We start from the raw sequence: 19,491 nt of genomic DNA, 5'->3' as shown, positions 1-19,491 counted from the left end.
TAATGCATGTAATTGCACTACTTTGTGATTCAATCCTGTTTTTAGGTGTATGAGATTGGTGGCTGCCCCCAATGGGAGTATCAAATCCCCCAAGGGCGCTGCAACCAAGTTCAGTCACCGGCCCAGTCACTGGAGCACTAGCTCTTTGGGCAGAACTAGAATTCACCTCCACTCCATTGAATGTGGTACCCTGCCGCCTCTCCTGGGACCTGGGAATGCACATTTGCTGTTCTAAGTCCTTACACTTTTTAAAGAGTCTGTTTGCTTCATTTTGCAAATAGTTGTTTTCATCACTCATCTTATTAATCACCTCCTGCATGTCGCACATTTGCATTTGGCATTCATTGAACTCTTTATTTCTCTTGTCTCTTTCTTGAGTCATTTTAATCATTTCTTGTTCTGCACTCTGGAGATCACATTCTTTTTCACAATGTTATTTTTATAAAATCTGCATTTCTGAAACAACCTCATCTTTATCCTGTCTAATGTGGTCCACTAAGGCTTTTAAGTGTACCAATTCTTGCTCACTATCCTCAAATTGTTTCTTGCTTTTGGATAACTGAGCATCAAAGTCTCTGCATTTTAATTGCATGTCTTTTTGGCATACATCCAATTCTGCTCTTAACATTTCCTGATTTTTACTTGCCCCATCTAATTCAGTCTTTAACCTGTTAATTAGCTGGGTATCATTTTCCTGCATTCGCAGGGACCTATTCAAAATAAAACATATTTTGCCGCATAGCCGTATTAAACAGTCTTTCTGTGCACTTTTATCGGCTGCATTAAATAATCTTGTAAGGCAGACCTGAATTATGCTGCCTTCTGCAAAACTATTGTCTAGTTTTTCTTTCTGCACCTCACCCTGAATGCGGTCACGCCATTCTAAGGTACTGTTCGACGACCACGTCCCATGTGCAAACAACTTTGCCTCTAAATATTGCACTAGGCCTGAAAATGTGGTTTCCCTTTGTGACATTCTGAAATTCATTTTTAGTGGCACACTGCTATTATAAAATGGGTTCCCTTTAATGTACAAATGGCAGTGTGAGACACGCTTGCCACGCCAAGTAGGTACTCTATGAACACTTTCCCGGCCTGCAACGCACCATAAATATGTTGGGTATTTTTGTGGAGATTTGGGGACTATCCTCACTAAGGAAAGAATCCTCACTAAGGAAAGAATAATTCTTAAAATTCCTACGAGTTTTAACTCCACACTATTTATGGGTTATGATTTTTAATGCAGAAAATATATTTCTAAACTTCATCAATCAAAACAATCATCAGATTCCTGACCAGACTAAAGACTGCAAGATACAATCTATTGAAATGTTTAAAAACTTGAGAACACGTGCTGAGTGACTGAGAAAGAACTGTCATATCTTATACCTATGTTATACCCAATACTGTGCAGGTCTTCTGATAACTTAATATAGTTGTCTATTTCTATACAGTTGCTACATAACCTTTCATTTGTAATGTAGTTATAAGTTGCATGTGCTTCCTATCTTTTCTTTTTCTTCACCTCTTGATTCTCTAATACTATAAAGAAAAATATTATTTTAAAGTAAAAATGAATTTGTGAAGTTGAATGTCAACTAAACCAAATAATAAAAAAATAATAAAAAAAGAATAGTTATTGCATACTGTTGGGTATTTTTGTGGAGATTTGGGGCCTGGCGGTATTTTCTTACCGCCGAAAAATAATTTAGCAACAATCACTCCTTGTATTCAGATTGGGCCATGTACAACAATAATACAGTGGACATGCATTATTTCAGCACACAGACATGCGTGATTGGTATGCGTCGTTGGTATGCGTGGTTGGTGGTATTTTGGTGAGCATAATTCCCTTGTTTTATTTGTGGCCCCAATATCCAGAACCCCTTATTTTTGTTTAGATTTTTCATGTAATCACTAGAGAGACCTCAGGCTTGCATTTCAGGAACACCACATTTTCATTTTTAGTGTGCCACCATGGGCAATTTCTCTCTGTTTTATCTACGGCAGCGAGCTATCATGTGGTATTTTCACTATCTTATATACGGTAGTGAACTATGTCCCGGGCCTCCCTTTTTGCCGACTCATAGACCTCCGGCAGACTATAACACACACAGTTAGTTATAATTGCTCATACTGAATTACATTGTGCACACGGCTGCAGCCAAATCTTATGTGTAGCTATCTTGAAAATGACAATTGCACTGTCTAAACATCTCCCCACATCATCAGCACTGTATTGGTAAATATAAAACACACCACCCGTCTGCTTTCAAATATTTTTGTGTATTATAAAAGTTGCATTTAAACACGATCTCACTCTTTACAGAAATAAATGAAATAGCACAGTAACAGCATTAGCTGTGATACACTGAAAAGAGAGTAGCGGAGACAAGAACTAAATTTGCAACATTAAACACGTGAGTAAAGCACAGGAATCTCCTTTCCTACACTGACTGAATATTCTCATACACACTCAACCCCCACACCTCAGCGAGATAATTACCATGCTTATTCAGCATGTAACTTCTTTGGCTGTTCGCCTTCTGGAGGGGTTCACCCAGCAAGGACAAGCATCTGCCGTCACTCGAACTGGGACTTGTTGACTGGAAAAGCCAGTCTCTGCAACCAAGTTGAATCTGCTTTAGGAATCAGGCCTCCCCAGCTGTCAACCCCGTCCTTCTTCGAGCTGTGTCAAGATGTCTCTCTCTTTCTTCCCCCAGATTCTGCAGAAAAGCACTAGTCACAGCCTCCAACATGATGCTTGATGTGACGTGCTCCAATCAGAATCAATCATGTTCTATCCTCCTACTTTTAACAATGGTTCTTCTTGTACAGTTGCAACTGTAACAAGCTGATTTCCTGCTTATTCGAAGTCTTTGCTTCCTGCAGTTATTGTGGACAGAGCACAGGAAGGCAAAGAAAAAGAAAAAAAAAAAAACTTGAATGTGTGTTTAAAACTGATTTTCAGAGTCTGCCTCTTTTTGCAGTGAAGACACATTCTTTTATTAATGAGTTATAATTATTAGTCTTGTTAGTGATATTAGTTTGTTAATTACCAAATGTGTCTCTTGCAACATCGGCATTTCAGGTGAGAAATGGTGTGCATTTTGAAGGTACAGATGTGTGCTTTTAACTGTGAAAAATGTATTTGCATTTTATATGTAAAAATCGTTTTTGACTGAATAACCTGCCCTTACTTATATGTCCATGTTACACTGGCAACCCATAGCTTGAAACAACTGCATCATATCAATGCACCAAACCCATGCAGTGGCGCTGCACTTCAAAAAAAAACATGCTATACATTGATCCTGTGGAGTGGTGCTGTACTCTGTGCTCCCAAAACACGCTAAACACTCCGACATATACACAGAGCACAATGGAAACTGTACTCTTTTCACAAAGGTATCCTTAAAAAGCATGAAACATTCAGAGCTCTGAGAAATCAGGTGAGTTCCTTCAACACGATCAAATTTAACTTCAGCATGTTTAATACATGTACTTTGTGGAAAAGTGTGAAGTGCAATCACTCTTCCCATTGTTCCATTGACTAATCCAATTTCTAGATTCAAATTCCTCTTGAACATTACTCGTGCATTGATTCACAGTTTTAAAACTCCTTCCAGACCTGCAGTTTTAGAAAATGAATTCTCTAGTTTACCTTATCAACCTTTTTCTCTCTTATCCAACTCTAAGGGCATAACATGACCATCTAAAACATCACATGATTGTATCACTACAATATTTTCCTTCTCTGACACTAGCATATTAGAGTTAAACATGTTACACTTTGCAAGTGTGCACATCAAAGCAACACAAAAAACGTTGTTCCTTAAGAGTCAACATGACATCATGACATCAGATGGACTGCAATCTACATGAAACAACCTTGAAAACAAATATAGGTTGGTATCAAAGGATCAGACTGATGTTATATACACACATATGAATCCGTTTTTAGTATTACATCAAAACACAGGTCTAGCCACCTAATATTTCACATAGAATTCATTTGTTAAAAAACACATACAATCATCAGTATACAACATCTGATGGCACGATAAGTAATACTGCTGGTAATACAAACATGATACACTGGGTGCACAGTGGGCACTTCGAAGATCAAGTCCCTATGACTTGACTATACATAGTGTTGGTTTTAATACTACCAATTCTTACACTATGATTATCTTAGCCTGACTTATATACATTTCTGTCCTTTGTGGCTAAACCTTGCCAGACATTCATCGCTGTTTCTTTACATATTCAAATGAAATTGAATCCAAGATAGGATATAACATGCACCCTTTATCCATCACTATCAAAGAATCATCCCAACCATACTCAGTGGAACTTAAAGTCGCAAACCAGGTTAGAGATCCCAAGTTTCTGACCATGCATCTAACCTCAGAGTGTCTCCTATACCACAATTGTTTAGTTCCTCTCTTTGTAGCAAGAATATTCGTAGATTTGCCCTGTGCAGCATTTAACATGCAGAAAGATGTATACATGTAGTTCCGGTCTGAAGTGTATTAGCAACAACATAACATAATGTTGAAAATTCACTTTCATTCAATAAGTGAAAAATATATTCAATATTGGTGCGGGATTGTGAATCTTCTGAATACATTCTTGTACAACGATATTCTGAAGCAGAGATACGCACCTTACGTTTATCTAATCTCCCTCAAGTACGAGTTGGAAAAAGCATACGGAAACAATGGGCTTCTAATGTCTTTTCCTCAATACTAATTGCGCACCTTTCGTTGCTTTCATTTGATACAATTCTAAACTGTCACCTATGACTTCACTTGAGTGTAGAGGATGAATAGTGTAATGTTCATACAAACTATTCCCTTCTGCAACAGATACACACTGAAATTGACCTCCACTGCTCTTGCATAAATCATTGTGCTCCAATAAAAAACACCAATGTGTTTTTCACTTTTCCAATATCGATAAGCTGCAGCCAGGTACACTTATCTTTAGTGTCAACACCATTTACTAAAACAAACAAAGAATCTGCAATGTCACGCTTCACTCCTGGAGTATTCCAAATTCAGAGTTAAATACACAACTTTGCCTCTCACAACTTGCACTAATGACTTCTTAGGCAGGTTTGACATCTTTGTTTGCAGTCTAACAATAACTTGAAAAGGATGAACAGTTTGCAATCACTTCAATCAGGCATTACCATATTGTTTTCTTGGCGGAATACATGTTTGATTATAAAATCCAAAACAGTGTCCACAAACATAAAGTGCCTCACTTATGTCAAATCGTTCTTCTACAAACAAATACAGATAAAGTTCTTTCCAAACATCTTATGCAGTGTGTTTAATTTGTTCTCTACATTCGCTAATTGCACTTGAGACTTATAAAAAGTGTGTCGACAAGATATCCAAACGATGTCAGGTCTTTCAGTAAAAGACAACTCAAATATTGCAATATTTCTTTTATACTGTTGAAAAATCTGTTTCCTTTGAAAGCATAGGCTCTTCATTTACACTTCCTGTAAGTGTTTCATCTATGTACACATATGGGCCTCATTACGAGTTTGGAGGCAGCCATGGAGCTATTAGCTCCATGGCTGCCTCCAAACCAGGCTCCATTACCGGGTTCCTGCAATGAGGAATAACTGGGTCATTCCGACATAGGAGAACCCGGTAATTCCTCCTTGCAGGAACCATTCCCCATTCCCATTTGAGCCCCCATAGGGGGAAATGGGAATGGGGAGGGAGGTAATAACGGGCCGATTTCAACTGGCCCGTTATTACCTCCTTCTTCCTCTTCCCCTCACGGGACCAGGAAAGGACGTCTGGTTTCACCAGGCATCTGATCCGGGTCCCGCATAGGGAAGCTTGTAATCACCGCTCCCATAATGAAGGGGGGGGTCCCGTACCGGCCTCCTTCATTACGGGAGCACCAGGGTCATAATGAGGCCCATAAATGCATCATATTTATCATTTGCATTGTAGAAACTAAACTTTCTATAGTTCCAGTCAAAGGTATTTGATTTAAAACTGCAAGAGACATACTTGGTGTTTTGCACTGATACAGTTTAACTAGAAGGTATCTCATTTTGGTATGATGTGCAGCCAGCATCGGTATATGATGAAACTGACTCTGACATCTACTTTTATCAAGACAAGCTAGAGAGTGACCCAAACGTCCTGTTTTTTCATGAACTTCACAGCCATCAATTCTTTGTGGCATCTTGATTTGTCTTTGAACATTATCATTTTTGTGCACTACTTTCAAAAATCTGCTTAAAACTTTACAAGAAAACATAACAATATTGCACAAATAAATGCAAGTCCATACCTCACAATCCTTCTTTCTTTGACTGACCTACAGTTTCCATTTCTGTATTATTACACTGTATGATTTCTTCTTTTTTAGAAAATACACCATTTTGGGCTTCATAGCTATGTCCCTTCTCATCAATGGCTAGTGGAACATTCTTTCCTTGAATTTAACTCTCCTCATTAAAAGAATTTTCAGTATGAGAAGTGTGTTTCTACTCTCCACCAAAGATGTCAAAAAAGTTGTCACGTGAAAGCACATTAACTGTTTGTATATTTGTATAGAATGGTGTAGTAACCTTAAGCAATTTCTTAATTTAATTTAATATGAAAATGAACAATTTTATTTTCATATCAAAAGCTTTCTTAATGATTACTTCTACTTTTTTCTTTGGTAAAGAATGTTTTACCACATATCTAGATTTTGGTTTACACTTCTCCAAAGACTGGTAAAAACTTGGGAGTGATACATTCTCCTATATATATATGTATATATATATATATATATATATATATATCCTTATTCCTGTTTCAAATTGACAGCACATTCACTATCTTTTTATCTAAAAATCTTTCTTTTTTTTGTACTTTCAATAAAAACATTATTGGTTCCAGCAAAACTTTGTGTTGGCATATCTGTTATTTCAACGTCAACATTTCTAAAACTATCCCCAACACTAGAAATGGTTGCTTTATCTACAGGATTTGTATCTACAGATTAGAAAACACTTTAAAAAAATGATACTGTTTGACTCTACTTCCCTGCAGATGCCCTTTTCTTATGGCTCATTGTTGTTCTTTTCTTGAAAGCACCTTACAAAAAAAAGCTCTATATAAAAAAATTAAATTGGAAATGATTAAGTTCACACATTCCTTTCTTTATATTTTCAATATAAAATATAAGTTTCAGATTTAAATCAAAAAACACTTGTTTCCTTTTCAGATGACAGAAAACATAAATAACTGCTCCAAATTGGCCACCATAATTAAAAAAGGAACCTTTAAAATAAAATTACTACTAGTACTCTAAAAAAACATATCAGCATGTCTACCCTCCCTCCAATACCCAGCCGGAATATCACTACAGTTTCAATTACTAAGTCCCCTGGTAGTGCCATAAAATGCCTCTCAAACCTGTACTTTACAGCTCATCAACAACTTCAAGTACACAGCATTACGTATATTAGTGTTCTCATAACTAAATCCTACCACACCCTTGCTTCTCCCAGCACCCATTTAATTACTCCTCCTTAGCCATCCTCTATAGAAAACATGCACATTTACTACATCTCCTGATTCCGCCCATTTCAGCATAATAACACAATAGCCTAATGCAATATCCCACCTTTCCCCTAGATACTAATAACTACTACTGCTAATCAACAAAAGATATCAGAATCTATGTCCTCCCTTCACTGTCCATCCCCACTCTACTAGGTTTGAAATGGCCTTTTGCCCTAACTAGCCCCAGAAATCATTCTTAACAAACATCATCAATAATACTGTATCCCTGAAACCATTATGCAACACCATTAATTTAACATCTTATACACCACATTACCCTTTACAGACCATAACAATTTCACATCCACACCACATCCAGAAAAAAAGGATGTAAAATGTTGAAGCACAACACGTGCCATAACCGCGGAAAACAGGATTTAGAAAAAACAATAAGTAGATAACCTAACAAAACAGATGCTGGAAAATCAGCCATTTGCTCTACATACAATGCCAAATTGTGCACATTAAACCACGAAAATCACCTCCATCACTAAGAAAGTCAGCATTTATTTCACATTCTCTGAAAGGAAGCAAAGATCCATCCACTTCACCCACTGTGGACATGATAAGCCTACCTGCAACTCAGAGAAGACTCAGAGTACCATACAACCTTGTGGCATCCTCCGCCTTTATCTTGTGCAGCTGTCCCTACTTATTAAAGGCATAATAACATTCATTCTACACATGACCCTGCAAGTAAGGAGAAGAACACGATAGACACACATATCCAGGGTGACACTGACAAACAGAGTAAAAAATCAAGAAACCTTATTATCTACACCAGCTCACAATCATCTTCATACTCCATCTCGTTGACAGAGACCTTGAATTCAAAGGAAATATACACACTACCATGCCACCCCATTTGCAGTTGGTAGTTACACACCATTGTTTTAAACAAACTCCTCAATACACTGTTGGCATGGTTCATGACCTGATACAGCCAAAATTTCACACATACTGACAAAGATGGTAATAGCACCCCTACACCGTGCTACAACACACATGGCTACTGCAATTCTTTGGGGTAACAGATAATATAAAAATATGATTTTACATCAGTGACCAGTTCACAAACATCAATGGTTTCCTGAACTGCACACATGTGCAATATGCCATGTGTGTCACCGATTGAGAGGAAGCATGTCTTCCAGAACTGTAAACAATAGCAAACCCTAAATGTACAGATTAGATGTGACACAGACATAAACTGCACACCCTGTCTCATCGGGATCTCTAGGTCCACACAGCAGTTCATGGAACTTTAAAACAGTCCACTGGATGCATTCATGGCCACACACATGGGACAACTGGCATGTCTCCTTGCTAACTGAAACATAGAGAGTGACAAGGGAGAGACTCAGAACTTCAACACTAAGTGCCACTTAAGGTAGAGGTCTCAGATACCACTGTCTGTGACAGTGAAGGTGATGGGATAAGTCTGATTGGAGGTGCACAGTTATCATATAACCCACAATTATCAAATGCATCCCCAAAAATATCCCAAATGTTATGATATCATAACTCATTTATAACGCACATGTACACAAGTATTTGTAGGCACAACAAGACAAGGGAGGGAAGACAGGGAAGGCAAGACAAACAACCTCACTAGGGCTTGTGTCATTCAGATCATAAAAGTGCAAGAACGAAAAGTGGAAACAGAAAAGAAGGAAGAAAGTGCAACGGAGAGAGGAGGGGAAAACAGGACACAAATGCTGTAAGTGCAATCAGGGCAGCACGCCTCTGGGTGTGCAAGGACACTACTAACTGCATATCCTCTTTCAAGTACACTGGTTTTTATCTCAGGAATTCTGACACCAGTTCATGAAGAGAGGTGAAAACAATGTACTCATGAAACATGATAGTGATAACAAGTCTGCAGAAAATCAATCCGGTAAATACTAAAACCATAAGTGGTAAAGAGAGGTGTACTGGATGATTACACCTTTGCCGCCACACATGCAGTAATTGCAATTACTGCATATGAAAACACAACAAAATTGCATTTCAGAAAGCCAATAATGTATCATTGCATCAAGTAATGCTCATACCAGAAGCAAAAACACCACATATGCTCAAGTGGATACCTCAGAGGGCAGCCATCATAGTCGTTCAATCCATCAATAATATCAGCCAAGGAAAGTCATACACTTTTCAGGATAGTCTGCTTAGATGCCTGTGATTAGCAAGTGTACATTAAACAAGAACTCTTTAGAATAGCATTTATGGTTACAACCTCTATGCCCATTGTATGCACCCATGTTCCACAAAAACAAATACAGTGTAAAGAAGTTGTTTGTACAACATATTAGGCCCTACCACACTCTTGCTTCTCCCAGCACCCATTTTCTTACTCTTCCGTAACCATCCTCAACAAAAAGCATACACAATTAACTACCTCACCTGATTCCACCCATCTCAGCATAATAACACAGTATCCTAATGCAATATCCTGCCTTTCCCCAACAAACCAATAACTACTACTGAAAATCAACAAAAAGATATCAGCATATATGTCCTCCCTTTACTGTCCATCCCCACTGTATTAACGTTTCAATGGCCATATTACCTTACCAGCACCAGAAGACTTTCTTAACAAACCTCTTCAATAATACTGTTTCCCCCAACCCACTATGCAACACCATTAATTTGACATCTTATACACCACAGTTCCCATTTCTTACATACCATAACAATTCAATATCAACACCACATCCAGAAAAAAAGGTTGTGAAATATCAAAACCCAATACGCGCCATAACAGAGAAACCAAGATATAGAAAAAAACAGGATGTAGATAACATGACATAACAGATGCTCAAAAATCAACCATTTGGTCTACCTGCAATCCCAAAAATAAAACATTAAACCACCAAAATAACTTTTACCAGTAAAGAGGTAGGTATGATTGCCATGAGCTTTGAAAGGAAACAAAGGTGCAACTGGCCATTAATTTCTAGTATATCTGTGCTTAAACAAATACATTTTTCAATGATAAACGTGATCATCAATATAGGGCCACAAAAAACAGCTTAATATCCAACTAAAAAGCACACACAAAGCCACAAAAGTTGTCAAGAGTACATTTATACTGCTTATTTCACACTAAGATTTTGTATGCACCCACATTCATGTCACATCTTGCAATGTCACTAAGAAACAACCTTTATTTGCAAAATATTTTCTGTCAAACAAAAGCATAGCATTCCATGTCATAGTGCTTCATCACTTTCCTAAAAGCACTGAGTTAAATATGGGAAACCCTACTTTGCAAACAATACTTAACTTGACCAAATGAGGCCCCTAAACACACTTCAGTTATCTTACAAATAAAATAATTCAAACTGTACATAAAGTACATAAAACACACTATCACTCACTTTCAGCTGATTCAAATAATGAATAAATCTTCAGCAGAACCAAACTCAGAATTTATGCACACTCTGAGTTCTGAAATCATACTCTCAAAAGTGCACACAAATGTTACTTTCATAGCTTTCAAAATTCAGTAGCACAAAAAGATGACTGTAGAAAACAAACAAGTAAAATGACAAACGCATTTCTATTACAACCTACATCAATCTATAAACCCCAACACAATCCTTCAAAGAATACTTTAGACAATATTTCCACACTACATAAAAAATGTTTATTTGCTTCCTAATTTTTCCCAATAACATACCCGCGGCTATAACCCTGGTTACAATATGAAAACCCACCTATAGTCACATTTTTCTAATGTGCTCAAAAACACATTCCAGAAATATGTCAAAATCAATTCACATTAGCTTTCAGGTGACAACATCCAAATAGAAACACATGTACAAATCTGAGCTAAAACATCCATAATATAATATGATCACTGCACTAAAATACAACTGGCTGTAGTCGAGGCTATAGCAACGCAATAGCGCTAGCCGTGACTACACCTGCTAAAGATACACAACGTGCCATTTTCCCACTTGTACCCATGGTTATCATAGACCACAGCTGTCATGACCTACAGAACGCACCCCTTTTGGACTTCCTGGTCCTTGTCTCAACGGGGCTTGCACTCCCTGGTACTCCCAACATGGCCGTCCAGCGTGAAACACCTTCCTCGCTCTACACGTTGGATGTAGCGTGTTCTATTAATAGACCACGCCCCCCGCGGCTCTGCGCATCTCAATGCTATTGCGAAGTAGCCACCAGACGTGTGCTCCGTAGCTTGCGGTATTGCTTCCCTGATTCTGTCCCTACTAACTCCATTCCTAGTCCCTCTCCTTTCTTTCTAAACTTCCTGGACTTGTGTACTGAGTAGAGCATTTTCTTCATTTCCCGGATTCCTGGATCGTTGCATCCCGGAACTTTGAAAGCACGCTGGAGTCGGAAGAGACTCGTGCAGCCTTATTCAAGACCCGATCCATCCGCAAGCAGGCATCGACCAAGAAATCCAGCAAAGATCGGACTCAGGTGAGAAGGGGGGAACTCCGTGACAACAACATGCAATGGGTACACTCATACCTGCAGCTAAAACAGGACAGTTACAGCCTTAGCTGCAACCACCAAAAACACACAACGTGCCATTTGCCTGCTCCTACCCGCGGCTATGGTCTGTCCTGTGATGGTCAGTACCTGCAGTTGCAATGCATCTGACAGAGCACAACGTTTAATTGGCTGTCATTGGAGCCACAACTAATTAAAAAAAGAACAACAAATGCATTTTCCTTTTCTAATACACTTAAAAAGTTTTCTGAGTGGCTCTTAAAAGATTCTTCTACCAACACATCACCAACATTTTCAATCAGAGAAATACTCTTCCTCTCCATGATGATTCAAAACATTTTGAAAAACATGTCTGTGATCTTTCTTTAGACGATTCATTAATTTTCTTTTTCCCAAGAGAAAAAAAAACATGTGCACCCTGACTAAATATGTTTCCACAATCTCAGCATATTCCTCTCATTTAAAACACTCCATCTAATATGATATTATAAAACCAAAACAACCTTGTAAACCAATGCTTTCAGAGCTCATCTCCTGTATCCTTAACATCACTATTAACCCCATTCTCAAAATAATTATCCAAAACTTTCTGAACAAAGACACTCCTCTTCTTCTAGAATTTGCTCCATGTTTCAGATATAAATACAAAAATAAATATACTCCAAAATTAACACTGTTTCCTTAAGTTGCACCTCACCCATCTACAATGTTATTGCCATATATAAACATCACAAAAAACAATACATTCTCTCAAATTCTCTATACAATTCAACAGAGTATGAGCTAAATAAAATCCTATTCACAGCCACCCTCCACACAAACAAAGAATAAACAATCACAAAGCAAACACAACCATTCCACCTTCTCCCCTCATTAATCTTCATCCATTCCAAATTCTAACTCTGAACTGACATGAAGTATTTCTCAGTCCCACTAGAACAATGGAACAATACATGGAATGGCTGGAGGAGAACTATCCTACAGAAGAAGAAATGTGAGTAGAAGACACACAAAGCAATGCTCCATAAGAAGATACACCACAATCGGGATGTTGCAAGTACATTCTATGTATTCATGTAAAATGTGACTAACAATTACATTTAAATTAACAAATATCAGTCACCAAACACATATCATGTATCTACCTATTGTCAAACTATCAAATCTCTATACAACCAACCCATCTTCAATTGTGTAAACATATTTAAATTATTTTCAAACAGACGAGGAAGTGAATCAAGTGTCTAGAAGATTCACAATTACGCCGCGCCACTGAAACCGCTTCTGGGATACCTCACTGTTGTTGCTGTGGTTTACGTTCATCTCCAAATGCCAATGGCTCATTGGACTGCATTGCAGCCATAGCTATACATCTACGTTTAAAAATAAATATGATATCCTTCTATCTAAAAAAAAAGAAAACAGAATCAGTTCAATAACACACACACTTTAATAAACACAATTTAATAAACACACATTTGTATGACCCTCCGATTTTATATGCAGTGCATCACATGCACTATATAACAGACACAACATTAGTGCATAGAACACTGTTCTCTTTGCACACACTAATCACTGGGTCATTGGGAAAGAAAATACAACCTGGATTTAAAAAGAAAACATACAATAATATAAAAAATGATAAGAAACCCCACTACAAAAAACAAACAGGGATTTATAAACTGGGTGAAAGTAAACAAAGGACATTATACTGAAAGCATGCAGAACAAATTATGAGAAGGTAAAGAAAACTTGGAGAACAAGAGAAAATACGGTAGGGTAAATAAACTTGGAGAATGAGTCATCAAACAAATACAGTCTATCAAAATACTTTTGTTTTACTTTTTTCATTTTTGGCAGCATTGTCTTTTTCTTGTTATCATTTTCAGTTGGCGCTTCTTCAAAGTCAAGAAACACTGTGCAAAAAAAGAGGCAGAGAAGGTACTCTTCAACTTTTACAATAATACTCTTTGCCGTGGACCTTCCAATGTTCCAACGCAAAGTCTAGGAACATCAACAATGATTAATCCTTCATAAAAAAAATGCATGGGTCCCTTTCCTTGCATAAAAGGAGATCAGCACCACCTGCAGCACCGCCATCCCCTAATCCAACAACATCAACAGCTATATCAAATGCACAGACTCCTCTTTAACCAACTTCCTTCATCACTGGAGCAGTGAGCAGTGGTTGTAAAACAAATCTACCAGCACACATTGAAGGGGCTGCCACCAACAGCCACAGTGTTAAAATACCTGAATCCCTACATTTAAAGAATAATCCAAAAAGCTAGAAAGGTCACAAAGGAGGCTTTTCATGAAGAGTCTGCAGATGCACTGCTCCCATCTCCGACAGCAAGACTATGTTTTGAACATAGGTTAACCTTTCACAGGAGTTAACTGTTCAACATTTAGTGCAAATCCACTGGGATGATGATAAAAATGCAGCTACATTTTTTTAAAAAATATAAGCACATTACAAAAATGTACTTGCACAACCCCACCATTTGAACTATCTCACAAAACACCAGAAACACCTACATTAATGCATAGCTCAAAATACATTAGAAGTACAACAGGTACAATCAAAGAAACCTTCAGCCTTAATATCAAATAGAAAAGCTACATGTTCAAATTGTTTTAAAACTTAAAAAATACTATAAAAAATACTTGCCACTCAAACACAGCAAATGAACAAAATAATAATGTGTGCTTTCTGATAGCAAAGGGCATTACAACTAACACACAAAACACAGCAAAAAATCTTCAACTCTGTACATAACGATTAACACTTATTTTCACATCGGCCACACTCCTACCATGTGCACAGTCAGAATTTAGGATTCAAAAAGACAAAACTGCAGAAAATAGTGGCTTTTATACTTTCCAAAAGAAACACCAAAAAAGAGGACTTTAGACCAATAAAACTACTAATATTGCTGACACATTTTCAGCACAACCTATAAGTAACAACCAATAACAAACAATAAAGCCGACACACACCCATCTAGCATCTTTCATAGCCAAGGCTTTCCGATGCGGGTAATAATCCTGATTTGTAACTGTTGCTATACGTACATTTTCCTGCAAACCCAAAATCAAACTAAACTGGCTTTCAAACCTTCAAATCAAACAATTGAAAAACAAAATACTTGAAATAACACACAGAAATAAAATGATGTACTGTATCATGCACACAAACATATGATTATTGCACAGAAAATGTATATTTATAGACATGGCTGTTAATATCCCCGTGGCTCGGGCTGCATCGAATGAAACACGGAATGTGCCTACACGCATGCTTTTTATAGATGCTACATTTCTAGCACCCGTCCTACACGTACGCTGGTAGCTGCGACTATTCGCAAAAACATTGAATTCAAAATTGCATTTCCACTGCAACAAACTTCAAAAACTATCCCCAACATACCTACCAACCCCCTTCGACTCCTCGTAGCCTTCCTCCACTCCCATAATGTCTTACAATACCCCTCAATGCATATAAGTTGCCACCCAACCCTAAATTTCGGGTAGTCATGGCTACTACACTTCCACAAACACACAACGTGTCACTTGCAATGTAGCCAAAGCTATGGGGGAGGTGTAGCACCGGCCACCAATTAGAAAGTGCAACACACACACGTCATACATACCCTGCTCATACAAAGTCAAGCTAGCAATCATTTGCCTGGAAACAGACAAATACTGCAGATATCATGGCTGGTTTGAAAACTGTGTGGCTGATTGGAGACAGTTGGCTAGACCTAGGTTTGCAGGTTTGACCATTGAATAGTTCGAATTGCGGGGAATGTGTTAGGTCCAGGTTCTTTTTCCAAAATTGTTAAGCCTGAGAAGTACAGGGCACCCAGACGTCATGCTAATTTATTGTGGAGGCAATGATTTGGGGAATGTACGTGGGGTGTCCCTTACTTTAATGATGAAACAAGACATGGGAAAACAAAAGGAACTATTTCTTCACACCATCTTCATCTTTTCCAATCTCACTCAAAGGCAAAAATGGAGATGGACCACCAGATTTAATGGTAAAATTGAAAAATCCCAGAGAAATGTTAATAAAGCAGTTTCAGCATTCATGACAGACCACAACCAATTATGGATTGCGAACAACAACAAACAGTTCTACATGGGCAATTTCTATAGGCTTGATGGAGTACACCTAACCAATGAAGGAAATGCAGTGTTCCATCATGACATCAAAACAGTACTCCTGATGTGCTAAAGTTCTACAATGATTGTACCCCAAAACAGTCCTTATAAGGACTATTCATCATACATGAGTACACAAATACAATAAATAATAACTAAAACATTTTATTATTTTACCTGCAGCTACAGTTCATTAACTTTTACCTTAGCCGCGGCTACAAAAAGTCAGTTAACAGGGAGACTGACTTCAAGTTTTATACTGTAATCCAACTTAAATGATGAATACATAACAACACTACTCATGTACTAATGTAAAGTAAATGAAAATTAAGAATCATGAAAAAAATACATAACAGTAAACTAGATAAGCAAACACTGCACACCCACATAACATAATACCATAAGTGATATTACACAACCTAAAATACATTGTGGGGTGCATCAAAAACTAGACAACAATTGCTCATTGTTATATTAATTTTGTTAAACTATTTTCTTCTATCTTTCTCCAAAGTCTTACATGCTGAAAAGTTGGAAAACATACATCCAAAATAAAAAAAAACACTCTTTAATACCTACCAGTTTACTGACCATGGCCTTTGGCCATGGCCAGTGACTTTTCACCCGTGACGTCACTATACCTAAACAAACGACTTTAAAAAAAAACCAAAAAACACTGACACACCAAACTATATAGCTGCGGCTACCAAACTACACAGACGCTTGGCTACCTGTAGTCCTTTGTAGTCCCGGATATAGCTGTGAATATCGGCAGAATGTCTGGAAAAATCATTCCTGCCCTACCCCCTGCACCTCACCAAGTGGTCACCTCCTCTCTGCCAGCTCTTCCCACTCCCCAGATGGCCTCCTCACCACCCCTGCTCTCTCCCTTTCACCCCAGAGCACACGCTGCTTTTGTGATGCAGTTTGCTTTCAGATGTCGGCTACTCGCGGCTATAACCGAGGCTACTGAAAGCTTTGTGGTGCGATCTCGGTCCCTAGACCCCTTCCAACTCCCAAATTTCACTCAGTGCTTTCTAGCCACCCCAGCTTTTTACATCATTTTATTTTCCCATAATCTCAGCTACAGCTGTGATTATCTATTGCATCAAGAGAAAAAGAAGGGTTCCATGTCTTAAAATCACTGCAAAAATGACCGTGTATACAAAATATTGTGGCAAAAATTCTGTGGTTTTGCCGCCACAATCATGTAAAGGATGTGGGGGACACCGGAGCAAACCCGGACCCATTATGCCATTTAATGGGAACGGGGGACACCCCCGCTCCGTTAAATGGTATAATGGAGTACAAATTGACTGTGTCAAACCACGGCAAACATTTTTGTTTATCGGCAACATTATTGCCATGATTTTATTACCTGATACCAAAAGAAGATGGCGCTGTTCATTTCTGAAAACCATGATCCTGCAATGCACCATGGGAGATATAACTATCATTTTTGGGGATGGGAGCACCCCCTTCTCCATCAAATTTTAAAATAACCACAGCATGGAATAACCCCAAACCACAAATGGAGTGCGAGTCAACGGTTTGTGCCCAAATTGTTTCAGACCTGATCCAAACCCATCCTGTGGTTTGGGCTGTGCGCATTGACAAAAATTGACCTTTTTTTGTCTACAGGAAACTGAACGGGAAATAGGCTGCAACTTTGAGAAAAAAAAAACCTTTTCAAGCTTAATAACTTTTTGATTTTTTAACAAATATTTACGAAATCTTTATGAAACTTTGCAGTCAGGGGGCACAGACTATTAATCACTTTAGTAATTTTGGCCAAATCCGATACTCAAATCAGAATTCTGAGGGGTTCCTATGTGTTCCCGACTCACCTTAACTATTGGGGTTAATCTTTTCATTGGGTAGAACATAGGCTACAACTATCTGATGGCTCCACCTTAGAACATCCCTAAATTGATAAAGGTAAAAAAGACATCATATCTTCAATAGGTAATTGGCTAGTCTAACATATACTGGAGAGCATAACATTGACAGAGTAATTTATAGAATTCAGCGCACAAGTGGCGCACGCGGCTGGAGCACAGTGTGCGCGTGCGACTTTCTGCACCAGCCGCGTGCGCTAAAATCCATTTCCGCGCACAGAGTATTCATGGATTTTAGCATCCAAAACCAGCCATGGCACAGAGTGGTGCAGCGACCCTGCAGCAGTGCCAGTTACGCCCCCAACCCCACCCCATGCACCATGCACAGCGCACATATCCCATACATGGCGCACAGGCCCCGAACCATGAAAATTCCAGTAAAAATTCCCGCGCACCCCTCTGAATACATGTACAGCCCGGCGCGGGGAGTTTCCCACGCGATTGGCCCTGTGCGAGCGGGATACGTGTGTTACTGGGGTGCATGGGAACTTTCACACGCGATTGACCCTGTGCGAGCGTGGTACATGTGTTACTGGGGTGTGCGTGAACTTTCACACGCGATTGGCCCTGTGCGAGCGGGGTACGTGTGTTACTGGGGTGCGCAGGAACTTTCACACGCGATTGGCCCTGTGCGAGTGGGGTACGTGTGTTACTGGGGTGCGCGGGAACTTTCACACGCGATTGGCCCTGTGCGAGCGGGGTATGTGTGTTACTGGGGTGCGCAGGAACTTACACACGCGATTGGCCCTGTGCGAGCGGGGTACGTGTGTTAGTGGGGTGTGCGGGAACTTTCACACGCGATTGGCCCTGTGCGAGCGGGGTACGTGTGTTACTGGGGTGCGCAGGAACTTTCACACACGATTGTCCCTCTGCGAGCGGGGTATGTGTTTTACTGGGGTGCGCAGGAACTTTCACACGTGATTGGCCCTGTGCGAGTGGAGTATGTGTGTTACTGGGGTGCGTGGGAACTTTCACACGCAATTGGCCCTGTGTGAGTGGGGTACGTGTGTTACTGGGGTGCGCAGGAACTTTCACACGCGATTGGCCCTGTGCGAGCGAGGTACGTGTGTTACTGGGGTGCGCAGGAACTTTCACAAGCGATTGGCCCTGTGCGAGCAGGGTACATGTGTTACTGGGGTGCGCGGGAACTTTCACACGCGATTTCCCTGTGCGAGCGGAGTATGTGTGTTACTGGGGTCCGCGGGAACTTTCACACGCGATTGGCCCTGTGCGAGCGGAATTTGCTGTCAGAGCGGGTTACTTGTATCCAGTGTGGTGCACGGGAGGTCCTACACGTGAATTGGTAGTGTGGGTCCTCCCAGGTGTCCCCTCTACCCCCTCCA

The sequence above is a fragment of the Ambystoma mexicanum genome, chromosome 6q (genome assembly GCF_040938575.1).
Source record: "Ambystoma mexicanum isolate Mex_15411 chromosome 6q, UKY_AmexF1_1, whole genome shotgun sequence".
NCBI classification, from domain to species: Eukaryota; Metazoa; Chordata; class Amphibia; order Caudata; family Ambystomatidae; genus Ambystoma; species Ambystoma mexicanum.
The sequence above is the reverse complement of the archived record's forward strand: the minus strand, read 5'-3'. Positions refer to the sequence as shown.